General features: G+C 45.2%; 1 long non-coding RNA gene across 1 annotated transcript; it reads right to left on the bottom strand.

Annotated features, from left to right (window-relative positions):
* Positions 1-1,005: 1,005 nt before the first annotated feature.
* On the bottom strand, positions 1,006-16,253 carry LOC128348084 (uncharacterized). Its single transcript, XR_008317917.1, has 4 exons — positions 15,982-16,253; positions 11,452-11,649; positions 8,538-8,729; positions 1,006-2,351 (listed from the first exon to the last, which is right to left on the bottom strand). It is a non-coding gene; the product is annotated as an uncharacterized LOC128348084 (long non-coding RNA).
* Positions 16,254-21,530: the final 5,277 nt, after the last annotated feature.

Raw genomic sequence — 21,530 nt, 5'->3', positions numbered from 1 at the left:
AAGTTTCTGTGCATGTGGGTAAGTCCGGCATGTATGCAAAAATGCAAACACTGTAACAAAGAAATGCAAGGTCTGGTTGCCAGAATGAAACAGCATTATGATCTCTGAATATGTATTACATCTCTGAATACGTATTAAGGTTATATTAGATTAGATAACAAGAATGTACTTTTACTAGAAAATGTTGATTAAATAGAATCTTCTTGACTAGTGATCTAAATTGTAATTTAAATCATTAAAATTGAGTTCTGTGAAGTGATTTAAAGCATAGCAGCCCTGATTGCAACCATTCTATACAGTTTCCAAGTCAAAGCCTTAATGAACTGGTGGGGGCTTACTCCCACGTAACTGTTGTGTGCATAGGCTTGCAACCTAAGGATATATCCCAGAAATGTTTATCTTGTGAGACAGAGAGAGAAAAGTCTTGCTTTTAAAAAAGTGTGCATGTGCATATTTGTGAGAAGAAAGGAAATTAGTGAGCTTTGGTGGGAAATTCTCAAGCCGGGTCTCATAATCAGTGAGACCCGGTTTGGGGAGCTCAGCGGGGAGAGCAGGCTAAGCCCGCTCTCCCCACAGACAATCAGGGCAGGAGCCCTGGGTGGCCAGATCGGCTGCCCCCACGATTGCCGGCTCCGTGATGGAGCCGGCGGGGGCTGGGGAGTTCGGGGGCTGCACAGCCCCCGGAAGCTCCAGTATGCCCTGAGTGAGTGCGTAGGGCATACTGGGAAGACCCCCGAGCCGGGAGGCTGCTTTTCAGCCTCCCACCGGGGGTCTACTCATGAATAACCATGGCACGGAGCCACGCCATGGCTACTCACGATAAAAAAGCCTGGGTTTGCAGAGCGCTCACTCCACAAACCCGGTTTTAGGGGCGGGCTACTTGAGCGGGTGACCCGCTGAAGAACCACCGGGCTCGCAGCCGAGCTCGGTGGTTCTCACGATTGTAGAAAATCGGGCTAGTGGAGGCTAGCCCGATTTTCTACAATTGTGTGAATAGCCTCCTCATCTTCAGAACTTGTGCTAATAGAATGCTTTCTTGGGCTTGGTTTTACAGCTGTCAGTGGTACAAGCTGGCTCCAATGATCTCTCTGGGGACACCATGATCACACAAACAGTGAGTCTGCAAAACCAAGATGGTTCAGAGAGATACAGGCTATTCACCTGACCCTTGCATTTATTTTGCCAGAGTTTGTGTTCCTTTCTGTTCTCTTCATTTGGGCAGGCCTTCTACTTTCTGAAGGAAGTCTTCTTCCTTTCTAAAGCTTCCTTGACTTTATTTGTTAGCGATGCTGGCAAAGTGGTAGGGACTTGTTCATAGGCCTTGGGTGGTAGGTTTTGTTCACAGAGGAGACACTTCACCCCGTTTTGGCCAATAAAGTTACACAAAATGGCTGCTGACCCATTATCACATCTGTGCGATTGGGCCTTTCTGGGCTCTGAAACCTTTTCCTATTGGTCCAGGGTGGAGTGCTGTGTTCATAGAGGGGTCACGTGCCCACCTTTGGGGCATGCCCAGGCATATTCTGGGGTAGGAGCGGAGGGTGAGGAGCCAAACTTCTAGGGGTAAAGTCGTACCCCTAGTTCTGACCCTTTCTGGTCATGTAGGGGTCTCCTCTGACCATTTTCTGTGATGTAAGCCCCTCCTTTGGTTATTTCCAGTGACATAAGCGAATTTTGACAGCTCCCATGATGTCAGCACCCCACATTGGCACCATGATTTCATTCCTCAGCCATGTGCTTCTGTTTGTAAACAAAAGCACATGGAGTTTGACAGCAGGTGGGTACCTAGACTACTGGCGCTCTAGGCACCAACACATGATCCTGACAGCTGGGTTAAGGGTGCATTTGCTTAATCTCAGCTAAGACCAAAGCTTTGGCACTTAGTTTGGCACTGCAGGGCCACTACAATTGTTATGGATCCCGGTGGTTCTCATGGGCAGCCAAGTACAGACTTGGCTGCTTGTGAGAACAGCCTCATGGTTACTTTCATGGTTTCATTTGGTTTGGGGCTTTATATATTTCTCTCTCACACACACATAACACTCCTCCGTGGTTAACCACTTTAAATGATAGAACAAATAAGATTTCCTAAGAACTAATCTGCCTACTTTCCTTTCACTATAATCTAAATTGAGAAATTACCATCTTTGCAAGTTAGCCTATTTGCATGTGCACACTTCTGATGTCTTGAATTGGGGTGGATGACATTTTCACAAACTATGCTGGTGAGGTGTCCCGACAACTGTGCCAAATTTGGTTCAGATTGGTTCAGGCACTGCAAAGTTGATAGGGATGGGGACACATACACCTTGATGATTTCATAAAAGCTTGTTTTCCTTCAGGAAAGTAGGCTAAAAAAAAAAAAAGACAATATCAGATAACTATTCAACTCACAAAGAAAGTTAAGGAATGCAAGTTAAGTTTCTCTCCCAGCTAGAACAGGGCTGTACAACTTCTGCCCTCCAGTTGTTGTTGGTCTAGAACTCGCATCATTCTTGGCCACTGGCCACTGTGGTTGGAGATAGTGGAAGCTATAGTCCACAAGCAAGGGCCGAAGCTGTGCCACCCTGATCTAGAATGTAGAGGGCATTCTATGAACCTCAGGTTGCCTGTTCTCCAATCCGCACCAAACATCTCCCAAGGAAATGGAAGTTCCGTATTCAGAATCATGCATTGCTTGCATTTTTTAGGGTTTATATAATTTGGATTTTTCTGCTGCTGCAAAAAATTGGGTGTAGGAAGGATGCAAGGATGGAAGAGAGAATGCCTTAGGGAAGAAAGGTTAGGTGAGAAAGCAGTTGAAGTTCACATATTATTTTGTAGAGCACAAGTATGCTTCTGCACTCCTTCCTAATGTGATCATATCCTCTGGCCACATGCCTACCACTACTTTGTAGCAAAAGGGGAAAGGGATGGGTGCTTTTTTGATTGCAAGGGCTGCACAACTCTGGCTCTCTGCAGATGTTGCGCTACAACTCCCATCATCACCAACTACTGACCACTATGGCGGGGGATGATGGGAGTTGTAGTCCAAAAACAGCTGAAGGGCCAAAGTTGTGCAGCCCTACTCTAGACAATACTGATCAAGATGGACTGATGATGTGACTGAGTACAAGGCAGGTACTTATTTTCACTGCTCCCCCATGCATTTGCTGCTGTAAATCAACTCTCTAGGCATATTTATTTAGTCTTTCACAGTAAATGACCTAAACTTCCCCTGCTAACTAGGCAAAGAGGCATCTTTTTAACATGGTGATTCTCTTTATTTAGCAGGGGGAGAGTAACTGGCCCTATCCACCCCCACCCCCAGCACAGTACCTCCAGTGACTGTTGCTGGTGTCTGTCTTATGTTTCTTTGTAGACTGTGAGCCCTCTGGGGACAGGGAGCCATCTTATTTATTTGTTATTTCTCTGTGTAAACTGCCCTGAGCCATTTTTGGAAGGGCACTATAGAAATAGAATAAATAACAACAACAGCAACAACAACAACTAGATTACAAACTACTGGCTGATCCCACACAGAGCATCTGTGAGGTAGTAAACTCCTCCCAAGCCTTCTGCCCCAGTCTTCCCTGCCCTCTCCCCACCTTCTGCCCCAGTCTCCAGTCCCCGGCGCCCACCAGCTTCTCCCCTGCTCCCCGCCAGGCAGCTTCTCCGCCCCACCCACTCCCAGGCCACAGTTTCTGGCTAGCTTTCCAGTCTCTCCACCGCTTCCTCCCCTTCTACCCTAGTCCATTCCCCGTTCCTGCTTTCCAGGCTCTCTGCTGCTTCCCCCCACCCACTGTTCCTTCCCCTCTTGCCGGCACCTCCTCTCCTGTCTTCTTGCCACAGCCAGGCCAACCCGCCACTGCCTCCTGCCCCCTGCGGCCAGGCCAGGCTGGGTCGCCATCTCCTCCTCCTTACCCAGGTGTGCCAGGCCGTCCCGCCATTGCTGCCTCCTCCTCCCAGCAGCTGGCCCAGGCTGCCTTGCATCCCACCACCACCGCCCGCCACCATTTTTCTTCGCACAACTACCAGAGCTCTCCGGGAACTCTTACAGCATGTCGTGAGAGTTTCGCCGTGAAGACACACATCCCCACAGTCCAGCCAAGTGAAATAATAATAATAATAATAATAATAATAATAATAATAATAATAATATCTAATAATAACAATTATATAATAACACCAGAATTAATAAGTGAAAGAGCAAGGAAAATTAAAAATTGGACTGCTCCAGGCGACAATGAACTGCATGGCTTTTGGCTTAAACACCTAACAAGCCTTCATAAACAACTATCAAAACAGTTCAATCACGTTTTGCAAGGAGGTGATATTGAACAATGGCTAACAACTGGGAAAACTTATCTCATCATGAAAGACCCAGCAAAAGGTGCAGTTCCAAGTAATTATAGACCGATCACCTGTCTGCCAACCATGTTCAAATTATTAACTGGAATAATAGCAGATGAAGTGATGCAACACTTATTAACTAACAAACAGCTTCCAGTTAAACAGAAAGGAAATTGCCCGAACACCAGAGGCACAAAAGACCAGCTGCTGATTGACAAAATGATTTTAGAAAATTGCAAGAGAAGAAAAACCAATCTAAGTGTTGCATGGATTGACTAGAAGAAAGCCTTCAATTCATTGCCTCACACATGGATACTAAAATGTTTAGAAACAACTGGTGTCAGCAAAAACATTCAGATATTTATTTAAAAAGCAATGAGCATGTGGAGTACACTGTTAACAATCAATGGCGAGACACTTGGATAGGTTAGCATTAGAAGAGGCATTTTCCAAGGGGACTCACTATACCCTCTGTTGTTTGTAATCACCATGACCCCACTTTCACAAATACTAAACGGAACAGGCCTCAGATACCAAACATCTAAAATATCAAGTCAAATCAACCATCTGCTGTACATGGATGATCTGAAGTTGTATGGAAAGTCCCAGTCAGAAATAGACATAGCAATACCAGGGGATAGCAGAATAGAAGAAAAAGAAATAGAAAAAATCACCAAATACAAAGATCTACAAATTGAAATTGAAAGGCTGTGGCAGAAAAAGACCAAAATAATCCCAGTGGTAATTGGCGCCCTGGGTGCAGTTCCAAAAGACCTTGAAGAGCACCTCAACACCATAGGGGCCACAGAAATCACCATCAGCCAATTACAAAAAGCTGCTTTACTGGGAACAGCCTATATTCTGCGACAATATCTATAACAACAGCAACAACATTGACAATGAAATTAAGCCATCGCACGTCCTTGGGAAGGACTCGATGCCTGGATAAAACAAACCAGTCAATAACAACTGTCTGACTGTGTAAACAAGGAATAATAATAGTTATTTCTTGCAAACTGACTCACTGTGTAGCTGCTAATCCAGTCATCTTCACACGGGTGGGAGAAATAAACCACTCCTCTAATCCTTCCGCTCCACCAGGAGATTTATTCAATTCATTTCATTTCTAAAACACCCCATCCAAAGGCTTAGATGGTTGTTTTAAAGCAGCAGACTCAGGACATACTCTGGATCTGGTTTTTGCCAACCTGGGAATAAATGATCTGGAGCTGGGGGAGTTTGAGATAACTCCCTTGCATTGGACAGATCATCATCTGGTGAGGTTTAGTTTGACTGCTCCGTCTGCCCTCTGTAAGGGTGGTGGACCGATTAGAATGGTCCGGCCCAGGGGCATAGCTAGGGGAGAGGGGGCCCGTGTTCATCCCTCTCTCTGGTGGATCCCCAGAGTGCGGGAGATAATGAAGAAAATAGGGAGGGGTGGAGCTGGAGGGCCCTCAAGAGCTGGGGGCCCATGTTCTTTGAACCCTTTCGCTCAATTATAGCTAAGCCCCTGGTCTGCCCCTGGAGGCTTATGGGTCCGCTTGGTTTCCAGACGGCCCTCAGGGAGTTTCCAGTGTCTAGAGCTGGTGACTCTGTCGAGGCCCTGGTGGATCTCTGGAATGGAAACACAGCCTGGGCTGTTGACACGGTTGCTCCTAAACGCTCCCTCCAGCTTGGTGGAGCCAGTTCTGCTCATTAGTTTTCCTCAGAGCTTAGGGCAATGAAACAACTCGGGTGATGGCTGGAACAACACTGGAGGAAGAGTCGTAACTAATCCAACCAAACACAGGCTAGAGCCCATTTTTGGGACTACTCCGTGCTGGGGGTGGCGGCGAAGAAATGCTTTTTCTCCACTTCCATTGCATCTGCTCAGTGCAGACCAGCGGAGCTGTTTCGTGTAGCAAAGATATTGCTCCACACATTCTCCCCACCCACCCCCACCCCAGGTAATGGGGAAGGATTCATCTTCAACCCGTTGTGAACAGTTTGCATGTCATTTTGCAGATAAATCAGGATTATCTGGACCGTTTTCAATCTGGCTTCTGCCCCGGATATGGGACTGAAACTGCCTTGATCGCTCTAGTGGATGACCTACTCCGGAACTAGACAGGGGGAGTTGGTTCTGCTGGACCTCTCAGCTGTGTTCGATACCATCGACCATGGTATCCTTCTGGACCGCCTCTCAAGTTTGGGAATCAGAGGTACTGCTTTGGAGTGGCTCTGGTCCTTTCTTGGGGGGAGGGTCCAGCAAGTGGTGCTGGGGGACTATTGCTCGGCTTCGTGGCCATTGGCTTGTGGGGTCCCACAGGATTCAGTTTTGTCCCCCATGCTGTTTAACATCTACATGAAACCACTGGGAGAGATCATCTGGGGACTTGGACTGAGTTGTCAGCAATATGCAGATGACACTCAGCTCTATCTCTCCTTGTCACCTGATCCTAGGGAGGCGGTGGATATCCTGAATTGGAGGCTGGAGGCCATGATGGGTTGGATGTGGACTAATAAACTGAGACTGAATCTGGACAAGACAGAGGTAATGTTGGTCAGTAGGAGAGCCAATCGGGATGAGGAGATTTTGCCGGTTCTAGATGGGGTTGCACTCCCCTAGAAGAAGCAAGTACGCAGCTAGGGGGTATTACTGAACCCGGCTCTGCTTTTTGGAAGCTCAGGTGGAGGCAGTGGCCAGGGTTGCCTTTGCATGGCTTCGTCTAGTGCGCCAGCTGCATTCCTTTCTCGAAAAGGCAGATCTGGCTACAGTTACCCATGCATTAGTCACGTCACGGCTGGATTACTGTAATGCATTCTACATGGCGCTGCCCTTGAAGAATATCCAGAAACTGCAGCTAGTGCAAAATTTGGCAGCTAGGATTTTATCTGGAACTGCCCGTTGGGATCACATCACACCCATTTTGAAAGAGCTGCACTAGGTACCAGTTTGTTTCCAGGTCCAATTCAAGGTGCTGGTTTTGACCTTTAAAGCACTTAACGGTTTGGGCCCAGGATACCTGAGTGACTGCCTGCTCCCAAGGGTTTCTGCCCGCTTGATGAGGTCATCTGAGGGGCCTCTGCTCTGGGTGCTGACAATAAGGGAGGCTTGGTTGTGCACGCGGGACAGGGCCTTCTCTGTTGCTGCCCCCAGACTCTGGAATGCTCTCCTGGTGGCTATTTGCTCCTCAGTCTCCATCACAGTTTTTAGAAAGCATGTTAAATCTTGGCTTTTTACCCAGGCTTTTATAGGATTGTCTCTACTGCTGCTTCTTTGTATTTTGTACAGTTCTTATGCTTGTATTTTAAATCTGTTTAGTCAGATTTGTTTTATATTTTAGCTTAACATTTTAATTGTGTCATTTTTATAGTCCTGTTTTTAATTTTTGTGTGAACTGCCTTGGGATTGTTTTAATGAAAACAATCCTCATAGGGAATGATGAGGATCCTCAGTTTCCTCATAGAGAATAATGAGGATTCCAGCAAATGTATTGCTTCACATTGGGGGGAAAGGGGTGGCCTAGAGCAGAGTGTGGTGGGTGGGAGTGCCCAAGGGAGGCAAAGAAGCTACCAGAATCATTTGAAAAGAATTGGGCAAAGGGCTGATTTTTAAGTGATTTTTAAAATTTACGCGTCTTTAAGGTTTTTCTCTATAGGGAAAGAGGGAGTTTTCAGCAGCCCCATAACTGCACTTGGGGGGTGCTGGGGTGGCCCAGAGTGAGTGGTGGTGTAGTGCACAAAGGATGCCAACCACCCCCATTGGTTGCTAACCCATGGGGTACAGGGTTCTGTTGTTTCTGAGGTGTTCTGAGTGCAGATTCTCTGGTAGCAAATGAGAGTGGATTCATGGTTTGTCATTGAAAATTTCATATTCTTCCCTATGGAGAAAAACCTTAAACACGCGTATCATCATACGCATGTCTGATTATACGCGTGTCCGATTGCTTTGGGGATTGGATGGTAGGCACTCATGGGTGCCAGCTACCATTCCACCCACTTTTGGAGGTTCAAACTGGTTCAAAACAGTTAGAATTTGAACCAAACCGGAATGGGTTCAACCAGAACCAAAACTGAACCTCCCTCTTCCAGTTTGAACCTGGTTCGAATTTGAACCAAACTGGGCAACCCGGTTTCGTGCACATCCCTAGAACAGAGTCTACCCCAAGCATGTACATTTGCTCATGTTTCTGCCTACTCCCCAGCAAAGAAGATAACAATACCTGCTCCCTTCTTTTCAGCATGGCTTTGGTCAGGCGGTCCATCACGTTGGAGATTATTCTGGTCTGTCACAACTTCTTCTGGAATTTCGATGTCATCCATTGCTATCTGAATGTGTTCTCTCATCAGTTATGGAAAAAACTATGCTCCAGAGTCAGGTCCAGCCACAGGCAGAATTCCACTCCGGGGCTTATCTAGAATCAGAAATGAAAGAGTCAAGACACCACAGAAGGGTCAGATGAAGGAGCTCAGTGCACAGGGTGCTTAAGTCAAGAAAAGGCTTCCAGGAAACTAGACACATTACATTATTTCACTGAGGGGCCTGCAGCCAAAATTGTGGCCTACATACGTGTGTACACACAACAGACCGTGAGAGGATATCCTCCCACTATCTATCTATCAATCCTAAACCCCAGTTTTACTCTTTCCCGCTCCCCTCTAGCCCCAAATTCTTCTTCCTAATCTTAGTGACTGTCTAGTGCTAGATACAAGCAGTGGCACACCTAGGTAATTTGTGCACCCAGACCACCCCCGCCGTGAGGCCCCCCCCCCGCCACTGCAAGCCCCCCTGCTGCAACTGCGAATCCCCCCACCGCTGCCACCACATCAAGCCCCCCTCGCCTCTGCCGCCACAAGGCAGAACCATCAATCTTTGCAAGTGTTTTAGCTGCCATGTGAGCAGCCGGGGGATGGGGGGGGTGAGCCTGAGCAGGCCTCCCCCCCCCATGGCAATGGCCAGAGTGGGAGCAGCTGCTGGGCAGACCATCCACCTCAATGACTCTTGAATGGATGGTCAGAATATGCAAACTCGAATCTGATCAGATTTGATTTGAATTGGATTACATTAGATTCAGATTCAGATTGATACAACCAAATTCTAAAGGTTCAGGGAGCACCAAATCAGGGTGCTGAGTAGTCCCTCATGGGTGCCAACTACCTCCTAAATTTCAGGTCAGTGGGGCACTTGGTGGTTCTTTTTAATGATTTTTTTTAGTTTTTACTGATTTTTTATATTTCCGCCATAGGAAATAATGGGGATTTAAAGTTGCCCTATCCCTAACCCTAGCATGGATCCCCAGCTTTAATTAAAAAGAAAGAAAGAAAGAAAGAAAGAAAGAAAGAAAGAAAGAAAGAAAGAAAGAAAGAAAGAAAGAAAGAAATGCTCTAGCCCTTTTAGAAGTGGAGTCATGGAGCAAAATATGTCATCACTGTTTTTGAAGTATTTAGATTCTTTGGTGTCTAATAACTTCTCCTTATAATGAATCCCTATAAGAATTCATCATTACATACCTTCATTTCTTCTCTTCATTTTGACTGTCATTGTACAGTGCCAACTGTCAACTGCCATGTGCCAACTACCCCCACCCCCTATCCATGTGCCATGTGCCAACTACCCCCACCCCCTATCCATTTGCCAACTACCCCCACCCCCACCCCCTATCCGCAAGCCAGTGGGGTACTCAGTTTATTTTTAGAATTTTTTTCAAGTGTTTAGACGCTTTGGTGTCTAATAACCTGTCCTCATAATGAATCTCTATGATGATTCATTACACGCCAAAGAGTCTAAACACCTCAAAAATTCCTAAAATATAAACTGAATAGCCCACTGGCTTGCAGGTTGGTGGGGTGGGGTGGGGGTAGTTGGTACATGGGATGCGACTAACCCTCCGCCCCCTCCACCCGCAATGCAGTGGGGTCAAAATGAACAGAAGAAATGAAGGTGTGTCATGAATCCTCAAAGGGTTAGTTACCCAGAGAGGTTCATCTGGTTGCCACTAGCTCATCTGGTGGCTACACAGGGACAGGCCTTCTCTGTTGCTGCCCCAAATCTCTGGCATGCACTTCCTGCTGAAATTAAGAGCCTCCTTATCTCTGACTTCTAAAAATTCCTTAGAGACTCATTTTTCACTCAAGCTTTTTCATTTGATGGTGGTTTTAAATTTTTCTAAGGTTTTTATTTTTGTTTAAATTTGCTTTATGTTGTTGTAAACTGCACAGAGATAGAAACTTGGGGCAGTCCACACATTTAATAAATAAATAAAATTATAAATAAAACAATAACAGAACCCCTGCTAACTAAGCAAAGAGGCACCTTTTAAAGTGTTGATTCTCTTATATTTCACGGGGGAGAGCAATCTGCCCTATCCAACCCGAGCACAGCATCCCTCCAGTGGCTGTTTCTGATGTCAGCCTTATGTATCTTTTTAGATTGTGAGCCCTCTGGGGACAGGGGAGCATCTTATTTCTGTATTGTTTATTTTTCTATGTAAACCGCTTTGAGAACTTTGGTTGAAAAGCGGTATATAAAAATTCTTAGTAGTAGTTCTTTAATCAGTCTAAGAAATGCTGGTTAAAAAAAAAAGGCGTATGCAAGCCAATCTTTTTTTTTTTTTTTTAAAGAAACAACATACACATAGCTAAGTAATCAGAGGGGGAGATAAAAGCCAACACAATTTAACCCATCAGTCTTAAAGCTCACTTAGCTAGGGTTTGCACTGGCCCTGAACTACCCCACCTTTTCCCTTTTCCTTAAGTGGTATTTAACCTTGGGGAAGGATTGTAGGTCAGTGGTAGAGCCAGGGGCGTAGCTATAATTGAGCAAAAGGGTTCAAAGAACACGGGCCCCCAGTTCCTGAGGGCCCTCCAGCTCCATTCCTCCCCATTATCTCCCTCACTCTGGGGGGCCGCCAGAGAAAGGGATGAACACGGGCCCCCTCTCCCCTAGCTACGCCCCTGGGCAGAGCATCTTTTCCATGCGTAAAAGGCTCCAGTTATCCCTAACATCTCTAGGTAGGGCTGGGGAATGACTTCTGCCTGAAACCTGGACAGCTGTAACTACCAGTCTAAGTAGATAATACTGTGCTAGAGGGGGGCTAATGATTTGACTATATATATGGCAGCTCTCTATGTAATCACCATCTCCCAGGAAGTTTTCCTCATACAGCTGACTCCATTCCTCCTCTCTCTCTCCTGCCTGATGCCAGTGTATCAGAACCACAGCCAAGTTCAAAAAGCCAGGGATTATCTTCCATCTACTGGCACAACCCCCATCCAGGAAACCTGGGACCTCAGTTTGTACTTCTGGACAGATGCATCTCCACTTGTGCACCTGAGCTGTAACAAAAAGAAAATACGTTTATCGAAACAACAAGAAAGGAACTTTAAGAACGGGGTTCTTTTCCAAATACGAACTATGCCACAGTCTATGGAAACCATCCCCAAATTGGAGGTGGACAGCTAAAAAACCTGCGTGTTCAAGTTCTACCCAACTGTCTCCTGAGCTGTTGCTGCTGCCAGTCATCCTATGCTCCTCCTATGACCTCCAAATGGAGAGTATTGTTTCCAACAGGTTGCAGCTGCTGCTCTCCCATACCTGACTTGCCAGTTGGTGATGCCCTGAAGATCTGAAATTCAGCCACCTTCCCCCAATAAGTGATCTCAACAAAGATGTTGTGGAAGAGGGGCTGATGCAGGAGTGGTCACCACTTCAGGAATTCAGCTCAAGCAAGTGAAATGCCAAGACGACAACAGGAATGTCTTTGCCCTTCAGTAGTTTCGACAACATTGCATACACCAATACACTCCTTATCTTTAAGAAAAATAAACGAGAAACACTGCCCCAAACAACCAACAGTACCAGACCTTATAACAAAAGCACAAGCTTTAAACCACAACCAGATCGACTCCTAGAAAATTTTGTAGAGCTACAGAGCACTATTCATATAGTATTCATTGTCAGGGACAAGTGGTGTCAGGAGGATGGTATACAATTTCTTCCTCCATTCATTGGGGAACCCTAACTGCAATGACATAATTCTGACCTTATCAAAACAGTCACTACAGTTCAAAAATAGGGCTCTGCAGGAACGTTTTTCATTTCAGAATTCCATTAAGCCCACATAATCTTTACTCATTTAGTTACTCTTTCTTACGCCCCCCCCCCCCGCCAATTTCCCAGACCAATGCAGAAATTAAAATCCAAGCTGGAGAAGAATGTGAAGAGTCATAATCTGCAGAGATGTTTTTCATCAGAATTCCATTAAGCACACATAAGCTTAACTCATTTAGTTACTCTTTCTCGCCACCCCCCACCCCCAATTTCCCAGACCAATGCGAAATTAAAATCCAAGCTGGAGAAGGATGTGAAGAGTCATAATCCCAGTCTTCTATTAAGGTGAGAATTATGAGCCCACCAAGATTCACATTTCTGATACCAGAAATGCTAATTCAGCAGCGTCACTACCTTAGCCTGTTACTAGCAAATGGGTAAGCTTTTCATTTTCATTTCCTAATTGAAATTGCTCACACAGCGACACTGGAAGGACCCCAGAAGATCTGAATCCCAGGGTGGCTCCAGGACTGGGCTCAGGCAAGACACAGATCAGCTGCAGTTCTACAAACTGGGAAATGGGACTATAAGGCTGTGCTGACTCCATCAAGAAGAGGGGGAAGGGAGGTAAGGGCTGAAGCTGAGCCTCAGATCCTTAGAGGATAACTCCAGAACCCCCCTCCCAGGAGGTAATGCCTGATCCCAAATATGGAAGTTATGGAGGGAAAGACTGCCTTGGAACATAAGCTTTTGATAAGGCAAATGGGGAGCAGAGTAAAAGTGGTCACCATGTAAATTATTATTATTTAGTAAATAGTAAATTATTACTATTTCATAGCTTCAATATCCCATCTATAAAGTGTGAATAACAAGGGCGGCTCCAGGGAAGGGACATGGGTGCAGCCTCTCCCCCCCGCCCCCGCCCAAGTATGGTGCTACCACTAGTGAATAATAAAGGACCTATCTGATCAGGTTATGGTGAGGGCACTGTAATTAAAGTTGTAATTTAAAGATTGCAAATTAAAAGTGCTGCTGTACTAATACTGCAGTAGTATTCATAAATACTACTACTGCAGCAGTAGTTGTAAAAAATGTAAGAGCAGTCATCCTAGGACTAGAGGGGTTTAGCTATTCAGTGGGGAGCTAAAACAGCAAAATATGTTTACAGACGGAGCATCAAGGAGTGGGCAGCATTAATATTTCACACTCATTACATTTTAAAGCATTTGCATTCTAAGGTCTACTAGTCCTCCAAGGAGCTCAGAGCAGTGTACATGGTTCTGTTTATCCTCACAACAAACCTGTGAGGTAGGTTAGGCTGAGAGATACATGACTGGCCCAGAGTCACCCAGTGAGTTTCATGGTTGAATGGGGATTTGAACTCGGGTCTTCCCAGTCCTAGTCCAACACACTAACCACTACACTATGCTTTTGATTGGTTTGCCTAACTCCAAGAGGAAGAGTGTAACCTCTAGCTAGCTTTACCTCTTTCTCTCGCCAGATGTTCCCACACACTTTAACCTTGCTTGTAGGGAAGTTGTTCAAGCCCACTGGTAAAACTTTACAGCATTATTCTATTTGTATGATAGGTGGTGCTCCTTCCAGACAGTGTTTACTTCATCAAAATAAGTATCAACAATCAAACATATTTAAACCTTTAAAATGGACAAGTAATGTTAGAATATGGGAGCAACGGATTAAAATATTAACTAAATGGCATATGACACAAAAGAAGCTGGCAAAGATTAAAAAAAACTCTAATGCTAACTGTTGGAGAGGGTGTATAGAATTAGGCTCTTATAAACATATGTGGTGGGATTGTGTCAGAGTTAATAGATTTTGGCAAGCAGTGGAAAATGAAATAGTAACTACATGTAGAGTTTTGATAACGCTTAATATAGAATTGGGACTACTGCTTTTGTTCACTGGAAATAATATAAAAATGGATAACAATGTTCTGTTAAGGTTTCTTATACTAGCAGCTCAAGCATTAATTGCTTGTAATTGGAAAACTGTTGAAAATCTTAACATCAGTAACTGGTATAAAATAATATGGGAATATATGCTTGAGGAACTCATTTTATTTTGATGTAATAATATGTGACAAAAGCTAAATAGATATGATTTTAAGCAAGTATGGAAAACAGTTATAGATGCAGTGGAGATAAATAGGGTTTATTATAATCCGAGTGAGATCTTGGTTGAAATGGTTAAGAAGGTGATGGATTGAATATGTAAGTATGATTGATATACTAGTTTAACAAAATCTATACCAACTGTACATATTGCAAATGTTTCTTTATCCTGTTGTACCATCCTGTTGTAACATTAATGTATATTTCTAATATTCAATAAACTTATAAAAGTTTAAAAAAACACACAAAACAATCAAACATATTAAATATAGGAACTTAAGTCCCTACAAATATTTTCTTTGATGAAGTAAATACTGTCTGGAAGGCGCACCACCTATCATAAAATTGATCTTATGTTTCTTTTTAGATTGTGAGCCCTTTGGGGACAGGGATCCATCTTATTTATTTGTTATTTCTCTGTGTAAACTGGCCTGAGCCATTTTTGGAAGGGTGTTATAGAAATCGAATGAATGAATGAATGAAGGATGTAAAGTTGTGTGTCTCACTGAATAAACTTCCAAGTAGGAATCGAACCCCTTTCCAAAAAGAAATGATTCTTTGCAATGTATATGCTCCTTTTGAGGTTTCAATCTTTGTGCTTTGCTTCTGCCTTGCTTTAGATTCTGCCTTGTTTTTAATTATACATAAACGTGAAGTGAAAGAAAGTCAAAATCTGGTTTTATAAATATAATAGAATTGTAAAATGCATTTCTTTCCTTTCATGTCTCTTGAGTGTGTATGTTCGAGTGTGCACACGTTTTATTATCTATAGTGGCACATAATAATGCACATATGCACACATTGCCTTGATACTGCTGCCCAGAACAAAACTCATTCTGCTCAGTTTTTAAAAATTAGAGGGGGGCGCCGATTTATAGGTTGCGCGGGGGGGGGGGGCAGAACCCTTAGCACCAGCCCTGCACAGCATTTCTCTCCCAACACCCCTTTTTCCTGGAAATGTCTCAGCCCTAGCCTCCTCCAGCACTCGAGGCTGAGCAACCCAACCGAGCACCAACAAACAGAGGTTGTGGAGATGATCTCGTGGGTCTGGAGAAGCGAACCACGCCAACACCTTTACTGCAGACTGCAAAACACTGCATTTCTTTTTCCAGCGAATAAATCAGTTCTAAGGATAAAGAGTTGCAGTTGCATCAGTATCTAAAGGATACAGAGTTGTGTCTTAGCAAAGAGATAAAGCAGACACGATCCTTGAATCACATCGTGAAAACTGTGCGGGGAATAGGATGGCCACCAACCCACCAGGAGGCCCCATGCGCCTTACAAGCGGGCTCGCCACCCTTTCCAACGCCTGCGCCTCCGGTTACAATCGAGAGACGATCAACTTTTGTGTCTCTCGGACAAGCTATGAACTCGCAGCGCCACTCGGAGACGGAGTAGTAGCCGAAGCTCTCAGCTCAAAATGCAGCCTAGGCTCCGATAATAAGCCTCCCCCGACAGCACCAAAACGGATGCCTCCCTCACCGTCACTTTCTCGGCGCCAGAGAGCCTCCGTGCGCCGTGCCCCCGTGATTCCTTCCCGATCCTTTTTCACTTGCCTGAGCCTGTGCCCTCTCTCTTCGCAGTCCAGACCGCCGGGCCTCTTTAGCAGGGCAATGCCGATGTAATCCCGCCGGAAGCAACAACACTGAGAGTTCGACGGGAGTGGCAGACGGGAGTGTTGAGACAAGATGCTCACATCATTTCCTGCTTTAAGCCAGTGGAACAGTCTGCCTCATGCAGCGGTGGGCCCTAGGGCTGTGCACGGAACCAGGCAGAGGAGGCTAGAAGGCGGGGCTGCTGCTTTAAGGGCAGGGGAGGGTGTACCAACCTACCCCTCCCACCGCTCTTCCCCTGAGGTTCTTAGAAAGTCCATGGGGCAGCAGCATACCTCCCTGCCACCCCATTTGCCCCCTTTACTGGAACTAACTGGAAGTATCTGACAGGCCTGCTGGCATGGGCACACGCACATCATGCCCGCCACATGCATGCGCCCAATGTGTGTACGCCCATGTGTGTCAGATACTTCGAGTTAGTTCCAGTAAAGGGGGCAAATGGGGTGGCAGGGAGGTACGCTGTGGCCCTGATGTACTTTCTAAAAACTGAGCACTGGCGGGCGAAGAGTAGCGGGAGGGGTAAGTGCACCCTCCCCCGCCCTTAAAGCAGCACCCCCACCTTTGATCCGGCAGAACCATCCACCATTCGAACCGGTTTGGAGGCCCATAAAGGTTCCATGCACATTCCTAGTGGGCCCTCCTTCCCCAAAGGTTGAGGAACAGAGGCTGTGACTCATCTGTCTGTCAGAATGCGGTATCAGTTTCCTACACTGAGCAAGGGGTTGGATTAGAAGACCCACCAAGGTTGCTTACAACTGTAAAATTGGAGTTGCAACAGAAACACCATAAAGATGGATCCAAGAATTGCTTTTAATGGCAATAATACTGAAATGCTTGGGAGAATGCTCAGAATAATTTTTAAAGGGAGAACACATAAGGGTGGTGGTGGCGGCGGCGTTACATCCAAATTTATTATCCATGTAAGTGTGTGTGTGTGTGTGTGAGAGAGAGAGAGAGAGAGAGAGAGAGAGAATGAATCTATGGCAGGATCCCAGCTTCTTGTCATGTCATGTGCACAGATGTCTTCCTAGAAATGTACCACACAAATAGCGTAGAAAGATCTGAAACTAAGAATCCAAAACACAACCTGACAGACCCAATAAGACAATTAGAAAAAAGGGCATAAAGAATGAATATGTAAATGTTAACTATATTGAAAATTATGAAGTCATATAAGCTTGGTGATTTTGATGGATCATGTGAGGCAAAAAAGCTAACAATACATGGAATACACTAAACATGCTAATTTCGTATGACTCAATATTAGTCATTCAGAGACATTTAATATTATTGGAGTATCATCATTGACTATTATTGAGTAAAAGGAGTGTTGAGAAATTTGTCAGCTTTAAAATTAGTAGATTATAATGATGGGTGAATATATGGGAAAGTAGAAGGCAAGAGAAGAAGAGGATGACCAACAGCAAGGTGGATGGACTCGATGACGACAGCAATGAATACACCACTAAGCGACCTTAAAGGCCAAGTTGAAGACAGATCATCCTGGAGAGAATCTATCTATGTGGTTGCTAAGAGTTGACACCGATGTGACAGCACTTAATCAATCAATCAATCAATCAATCAATGAAGAAGTTTTCACATCTTCAAATATCTTCAATATGGCTTTGAAGTTCTAGTAAAGATCTGATTGACATTTTTGGGAGATAATCTGAACTCATATGAATGCTTGAAAAAGTAGTTTGAAATAGCTTTATCATGATGTGCTGTCATTCTACTAGTACAGACTACATAGTTCTTTTTGAGTCACTGTTTAGTGTATTCCATGTTTTCTTAGCATTTTTGTTTTGCATTATCCAACAATATTACCATGTTTATATGACTTCATAATTTTCAATACAGTTTATATTTACATATTCATTCTTTATTTCCATTTGAGCCTTCTTTCCATCAGGCTTATGAGATCACCCAGCCAGGGGCGTAACTACAATTAGGCAGGGGGAGGCCGTTGTCTCGGGGCCCTCCGCCTTGGGGGGGGCCCTCAGAGGCTCTCCCGCCTACCTGATCTTCCGCCGCCAGGAGCGTGGACAGGAGCGTGCACAAGAGAGACGCCCCGCCCGAGCCCAGGGAGAAGCGCGGAAGATGGCTTCCTCTTCGGCGGGCTCCTCGTGTGCCTGGCGGGGGGCGGCGGCGGCAGCTCTGCTTCTTCCGCAGCCTGAGCGAGCGCAGCTCTTAACTTAGGTGCCCTTCGCGGGGGTGGTGCACACACACCCTGCGGGCTGCCGGCACTTGCTTGCCCCCTCCCACACAAAGCGGCAACCCGGGGCTGTGACTCCTTGCCGGGGCAGGGGGCAGTAAAAGAAAGTCACCCGGACTCTTCTCAGCCGCGACTTCTTGTTCCGCCCTCCCGGGGTCCACAGGAAGAACACGCGGCACTTGGGTCTCTCCTTCTCGCGCTACCGTAACGGCAGGAAACACAACGAGAATCCGCCGGAGCCCGGATATCTCGGGAGACTTAACTAGCCAGGGACGTCTCTGCAGGGAGGCATGTTTGTTGTGGCAGACACAGACAGAGGTTTTGCAGGGGCGTGAATGTAAAGAGGCTGGCTGCTGTCGGTGTAGGGTTTTTTGGGTGTTTTTTTTTTTTTTAAACAAACTATTATATCTTTCGGGAATTATTTTTTTTGCCATAAAAGTAGTTTAAAGGGAACACTGGGGTGCGGGACTGCTTGGGGAGATGTTTTTAGCTCCTGCCCCCACTAATAGGGTTAGCGACCATCGTCCCTTATTAGCAGGGACGTCCCTTATTTCATCCCAAAATTGTCTATCCCTTATGAGATGCCGTTTGTCCCTTATTTTCAATTAATGGGAGGAATTTATAGCTCAGATCACACCAGTTATTTTTTTACTTATGGTGAGATAAAGCTGGTTATCATGAACACCAGTTTTATCTCATTATAAGTAAAAATGAACTGCTGCTCCATTTCCCTTGGGGGCCCATTTAAGAATCTTGTCTCAGGGCCCACTCTAACCTAGTTACGCCCCTGCACCCAGCATTCTGTCTGTGCCTCTGTCCATGTGTGTGTCCCCACCCCCACCCTGCCACCCATCAACTTTGCAACGCCTGGATGAACATGAACCAAATCAGGTGCAGTTTTATGGACACACAGGGACACCTGAACGGTGTAGTCTGTAATCATGTCATCCACCCCAATTCAAGATGGCGGATGTGTAAACTTTTGAGGAGCAAGTGGGCTAACTTGTGAACCGCTTAACCGATTTGAACCAAAATTGCTGCAGCTGTAGGGACACATAGGGACACCTTCATGGTATAGTTTTTGATAATGTCATCCACCCCAATTCAAAATGGTAGACATGTAAACTTTTGAGGTGCAAGTGCACTAACTTGTGAACGGCTTAACCTGTTTGAACCAAATTTGGCACAGTTGTAGGGAACACCTCAACAGTGTAGTTTAGGAACATAAGAACAGCTCTGATAGCCCAGCACAGAACAGAACAGTCCATCTAGTCCAGCATCCTGTTTCACACAGTGGCCCACCAGATGCTGCTGGAAGCCTATAAGCAGGAGCTGAGGGCATGTCCTCTCTCCAGCTGTTAATCCTCTGCAACTGGTACTCAGAGGCATCCTGCCTTTGAGGCTGGAGGTTGCCAATAGCCCTCCAACTAGTAGCCGTTGATAGACCTCTCCTACATGAAGTTATCCAAACCCCTCTTAAAGCCATGCCGGTTGTTGGCTGTCATCACATCTTGTGGCAGAGAAGTTCACAAGTTGATTATGCTTTGTGTGAAAAAGTACCTCCATCTGTCGGTCCTAAATTTCATGGCAATCAATTTCATGGGATGACCCCTGGTTCTAGTATTATTTGAGAGGGAGAAGAATTTCTCTCTATCTACTTTTTCCACTCCATGCATGACCTCTATCATGTCTCCCCGCAGTCATCTTTTTTCTAAACTAAAACGCCCCAGGTGTTGTAGCCTTGCCTCATAAGAAAGGTGCTCTAGGCCCCTGATCATCTTGGTTGCCCTCTTCTGCACCTTTCCCAGTTCTACAATGTCTTTTAAAAAATGTGGTGACCAGAATTGTACACAGTACTCCCAAGTGTGGCCACACCATAGTTTTGTATCAGCACATTATAATATTAGCAGTTTTATTTTCAGTCCCCTTCCTAATGATCCCTAGCATGGAATTGGCCTTTTCCACAACTGCTGCACATTGAGTCAACACTTTCAACAAGCTGTCCACCATGACCCCAAGATCTGTCTCCTGGTCAGTCACCAACAGTTCAGATCCTATCAATGTATACTTGAAGTTGGGGTTTTTCGTCCTAATGTGCATCACTTTACACTGTTCAACACTGACTGAACGACATTTGCTGTTTTGTTGCCCATTCACCCCATTGGGAGAGATCCTTTTGGAGCTGCTCACAATCTGTTTTGGATTTCACTACCCAAAAGAGTTTGGTATCTGAAAATTTGGTCACCTTGCTGCTTACCCCTACTTCTTGATCATTTATGAATAAATTAAAAAGCACAGGTCCCGGTACAGATCCCTGGGGGACCCCACTTCTTACTTCCCTCCATTATGAAAACTCTCCATTTATACCTACCCTTTATTTCCTGTCCTTCAGCCAATTAGCAATCTGCACATGTACTTGTCCCCTTATCCCATGACTGCTGTTTTCTCAGGAGTCTTTGATGAGGAACTTTGTTAAAAGCTTTTTGGAAGTCCAGGTATACTATGTCAACTGGATCACCTTGATCCACACACTAGTTGACACTCTCAAAGAACTCCAAAAGGTTGGTGAGGCAGGATTTACCTTTGCAGAAGCCATGTTTTTTCTCTCCCAGCAGGGCCTGTTCTTCTACAGGTGAAACTCGGAAAATTAGAATATCGTGCAAAAGTCCATTAATTTCAGTAATGCAAATTAAAAGGTGAAACTGATATAAGAGACAGACGCATTACATGCAAAGCGAGATAAGTCAAGCCTTAATTTGTTATAATTGTGATGATCATGGCGTACAGCTCATGAAAACCCCAAATCCACAATCCCAGAAAATTAGAATATTACATGAAACCAAGAAGACAAGGATTGTAGAATAGAACAATATCAGACCTCTGAAAAGTATAAGCATGCATATGTATTCAGTACTTGGTTTGGGCCCCTTTTGCAGCAATTACTGCCTCAATGCGGCGTGGCATGGATGCTATCAGCCTGTGACACTGCTGAGGTGTTATGGAAGACCAGGATGCTTCATTAGCGGCCTTCAGCTCTTCTGCATTGTTTGGTCTCATGTCTCTCATCCTTCTCTTGGCAATGCCCCATAGATTCTCTATGGGGTCAGGTCAGGCGAGTTTGCTGGCCAATCAAGCACAGTACACTGTATACTTTTCGGAGGTCCGATATTGTTCTATTCTTCAATCCTTGTCTTCTTGGTTCC

The sequence above is a fragment of the Hemicordylus capensis genome, chromosome 2 (assembly GCF_027244095.1).
Source record: "Hemicordylus capensis ecotype Gifberg chromosome 2, rHemCap1.1.pri, whole genome shotgun sequence".
Taxonomy (NCBI): Eukaryota; Metazoa; Chordata; class Lepidosauria; order Squamata; family Cordylidae; genus Hemicordylus; species Hemicordylus capensis.
Note: the sequence above shows the minus strand (reverse complement) of the source record. Positions and strands in the feature narration are given on the sequence as shown.